At 43.5% G+C, this 4,647-nt stretch overlaps 1 pseudogene; it reads left to right on the forward strand.

Annotated features, from left to right (window-relative positions):
* Nucleotides 1-1,191: 1,191 nt before the first annotated feature.
* Nucleotides 1,192-2,441, forward strand: LOC127674486 (twinfilin-2-like; annotated as a pseudogene).
* Nucleotides 2,442-4,647: the final 2,206 nt, after the last annotated feature.

A 4,647-nucleotide genomic window follows, 5' to 3' on the forward strand; every position in this document is an offset into this window, starting at 1 on the left:
GTAGAAAATAGACCTAGTTCCTTATCTACACTCGGTTTCTAGCAACTAGGTAAAATGTAAGCTTTCACAGATGTAATCTGTGACTTCCTTACCTGAACTCTGTTTCCATTAACTAAATGCTTCATTTGTCCTCTTCTTGCTATGCCATTGTCCTAATATTAAACATTCTACTATATAATCCAACTGTATAATCATAAAGTCAAATTTTAAGTTTTCTTTGTCTTTTAACTAAACATAAAAGTGTTTCTCATTATGTATATTCAGTCTGCTAGAAAAAAGGAAAAAGCCCTTGGTACATCTGCTCCACAAAAGTTTCATCTTAAAGACTGTTCATGTTATTAACACATGATGTTATCTCTTTTATAAACTTATAAGTTACAGGAAACCCACTCAGATCGACCTTCTCATGAACCAAATAGACTCCATCCAGATAAGTACATCTGCTAATCAAAAGCCTAAAGTTCCCACTATTCTATATTATACCATCGTATGGCTGGTCCCTCAGGGGGAAGGGATGCCTTGGCATGGGCCCATGGAGGCGCTCTCTTCCTCCACAGCTTACCACACCTCCATAGAATATATTCCTTCTCTCACTTTATCTTTTTATAAAACACAGCACTGGGAACTCTGCCTTCAAGGAGAAACCAAGAGAATACCTCAGGTAACCATCTAAGTAGTGGGTAAGTCCCTGTCATTTTAATCAATACAAAGGCCATTTGTACTTCCTACTCAAATGAATCCTCCTCACATTTCTGATGATATTGGTGGTTAACTGTAGCTTTATCAGTTTAACAACAGCAAGCAATGAGCTTCTAAAATATTGGTTGCACCTGCCTGTTCAGTCCATTTCTACAAGAAACCAGGCCTTGCTTCCCCCCCACCCCCAGGTCTCTCGCTGGCAAAGGTAAAACCCAGACAGTTTACCTTGCTGACAGGCTTCATACTAAAAAGAAGGGATAAACTCACAAAACAGGTTTTAAAGTAAAATTTTACTACTCCTTTATTTAAAGAAACTTACTTATCCATGACTGTTCTCAATTCTCAACTACCTATGTCTTATGGTAAATAATTGGATAAGAAAAAAATTAAGACTTATGTAAGTTATAAAAGTCTAAAACTAATTTAAAATATATAAATTTAAGTTATAAAGATCTAAAAATGATTTGAAGTATATAACAATAAGACTTAAAAATGATACTTGGCATCCTCCAGCGCTCTGGGTTCAGGCGAGCTGAGTCTAGCCGGGCCAGGACCAAGTGGAGAGCTCCGGCGGGATGGACGAGCCAAACGCTGAGCCATGGCACACCAGACTACATCCCCACCACTGAAGCGCTAAAGGAATTCTTTGCCAAGGCCCAGGCTGGTTCTATCTGACTTATCAAAGTCATCATTGAGGGCTGGCAGCTCATGCTGTGTGCCTCACAGGAGCCAGTGAGACGCTGGGACCAGGGTGGTGCTGCCGCTGCTAGATGCCCAAGAGCCCTGCTACCTCCTCTTCTGACTTGATTCACAGAATGCTCAGGGTTTTTTTTTTTTTTTTTTTTTTTTTTGAGGGGCTTTTCCTGGCCTGGCCACCTGACAGTTCACTTGTGCAGCTGATGCTGCTGTATGCAGCCACACAAGCCACAGTGAAGGAGTTTGGAGGTGGCCACATCAAGGATGAACTCTTCAGGACAGTAAAGGACGACCTCTCCTTGGCTGGGTACCAGAAGCACCTGTCATCCTGTGTTGCACCTGCCCCACTGACCTCGGCTGAGAGAGAGCTCCAGCAGATCCGAATCAGTGAGGTGAAGACTGAGATTAACATGGAGAGAGTAAGCACCAGACCCTGTAGGGCCTGGCTGGCCTTCCCCCTGCAGCCTGAGGCCCAGCGGGCACTTCAGCAACTCAAGCAGAAGACAGTCAACTATATCCAGCTGAAGCTGGACCTAGAACAGGAGACCATCGAGCTGGGTACCCACAGAACCCACAGATGTGGCCCAGCTGCCCTCACGGGTACTCTGAGATGCTGCCCGCTACCACTTCTTCCTGTACAAGCACACCCATGAGGGTGACTCCCTTAAATCTGTGGTGTTCATCTACTCCATGCCAGGATACAAGTGCAGCATTAAGGAGCACATGCTGCAAAGCCACCTCCTTGACTCCGTAGAGCAAGCCTTCCAGCTGGAGATAGCTAAGAAGATTGAGATGGGCGATGGAGCAGAGCTGACAGCTGAGTTCCTCTACAATGAGGTACCTCCCAAGCAGCACACTTTCAAGCATGCATTCGCCAAGCCAAGCCCAAAGGCCCCGGGGGCAAGCGGGGCCACAAGAGTCTCATCCAGAGCCCGGGTAGAACGGGGAAGACAGCTAGGTGTCTGGACTGGGAACAGGGTTGGGCACGTGGACTGCAGAGTTACCACCCTGCCACCCCTGGACTTCCTCCCCAGCCTGAGCTCTAAGGAATTGCTTCCTGTGGGACAGGAGAACTGGTGGCTGAACACATTTGCTACTTCTGAGGGCCTCTGGACCCTTCATGACCTTGCCCTGTCGTTGTCCCTGCCTCTCATCTGTGTGCACAGGGTGGCTGGGGAACCACACACTGGCACAAACCTAGCCACCAGAAGATTTCATGCTATGGTTCCAGCCCAGCCCAAAAGCCTTTGGCTATAGTGGGTGAGGACAGTTGGCAAGGATGGTTGAATGCTGTATTTTGTAAAGAATAAAATATTTTTAAATAAAAAATAAAAATGATACATAATAGGAAGACTTCAAAATTCAGTTTCAACATATTAATGATTGTGATATTAACCTAGCCTTGGTAAAATATTGGCTGCTATTATCATAGTCACAGGCTCAAATTTTAAATTTCCTTTGTGTTTTAAGTACAGATTTAAAGGTGTTTCTCATATGTTGAAAACATCTCTGTCCTATCTATATGTATTTCCAGCTCTCCAGCTAGAGGTAAGAATGTTCACATTTTTAAACCAAGAATCATTTGGAGGGAGGCAAGCTTTTGCTATGACTTAAAGGCATTAGTTCATTCAAACTGCTTACAGGCATGTGTAAACTCCTTTTTCTACAATGAAGACTTCTACAAATCACAAACAATGGTAATGATATTATTTTTAAAACTTTTATCTCTTTTTCTAAACTTCTGGGAGTCATGATTTGGATCTGTCTATTACAGGTGGAACAGAAACTAGATAAGTACTCCTGTCAATCAAAAGCTTAAGCTTTCCCCTTGAGGGTGGGCTCTTGCCTAATGGAAAAACTTCTCCTAGGTTCCTGAACTTTACCTTATGTCCCCAGTCTATATCTATGTCCCAACAGATTTCCAATCAACTAAAGACTACAAACTGCACCAAACACACCACCCTCCTGTGGTCCTTCATAACCAATTAGCCCCAGATTTGCTGAAAACTAAATCAGATGCTTTTGACAGAATTTCCTATCTGCTTTCAACCAGTATTCCAGACTGCTCAAAGCAGCCTATATTTTACTAGCTCTAGGTAGTCCAACAAAGCCCAGGCATCAAAGCAGATGCATTCTGATGCCTTTTGTCCTTTGACCAGCATTTCAACATTCCTGGGCTCTGACAACAAGGTCCTAATTTCAGCCAGGAAAGATCTACAAAATAGAGCATGTCTCTCCTTATCCACAACAAAAGACTAAAATATTAGGTCCAAAGAAAACTAGTGCCTCTCTGAGTTCCTTTCTTCTCTCTGGAAAAAGGAACAAATGGCTACCTGTGGTGCCTATTGCCACACCAGGGCCCATGTTAGTCTCTAGACTCTTTCACTATCATAAATACCTCTTAAAAATCATAGAGTTGCTGGGCGATGGGAGCACGTGCCTGTAATCCCAGCACTCTGGGAGGCAGAGGCAGGCGGATTTCTGAGTTCGAGGCCAGCCTGGTCTACAGAGAGTTCCAGGACAGCCAGGGCTACACAGACAAACCTTGTCTTGGGGGAAAAAAACCCAAAATCCAAAAAAATAAATAAAGAGTTACAAAACTTGTAAAAAGGGATACTCAAGATGGAGGTTGAGGATGAAGAGGTCCCTGAAGATGTCATAAAAGGAAGTGAACTTCTGTGAAAAGATAAGAATAAAAACCTGGTGCAGATTGACTTCATTAACCTGGATCAGACTTCGGGGAGTCTAATCCTAGGCAGTTCATTGCCACCATATTTAAAACACATTACGATTTGAAAAACGGCTTCCATGCAGCAATTCATCAGTTTCATGGAGTATTATAGTAACAGAACAACAAAAGGTATAAATCAAGACATTTTAAATATACATTGATGGGGAGGTGGTATGAGGCGAGCGTTCTGGGTCCTGATTTCGAGGAGGAGGAAGAGGATGTGGTGTAAGGAGGGGAAATGACTATCCAACACGTGCCATAAGATGATCATAGAAACCAGAACGGGGAACTGGGAAGGGGTGGGAGGGAGGACAGGGGAAGAGAAGGGGGCTTACGGGACTTTCGGGGAGGGGGGGGCTAGAAAAGGGGAAATCATTTGAAATGTAAATAAATTATATCGAATAAAAAAAAAAGATGATCATAGAAACAGCTATCATAGTCATGTAAAAATATTTTTACTGAAAAAGCTGGTTGAATGTCTGCCAAAATGCTCAAGTTTACCCAAAAAGAGGCACCGCTGG

This window comes from Apodemus sylvaticus, chromosome X (assembly GCF_947179515.1).
Source record: "Apodemus sylvaticus chromosome X, mApoSyl1.1, whole genome shotgun sequence".
Classification (NCBI taxonomy): Eukaryota; Metazoa; Chordata; class Mammalia; order Rodentia; family Muridae; genus Apodemus; species Apodemus sylvaticus.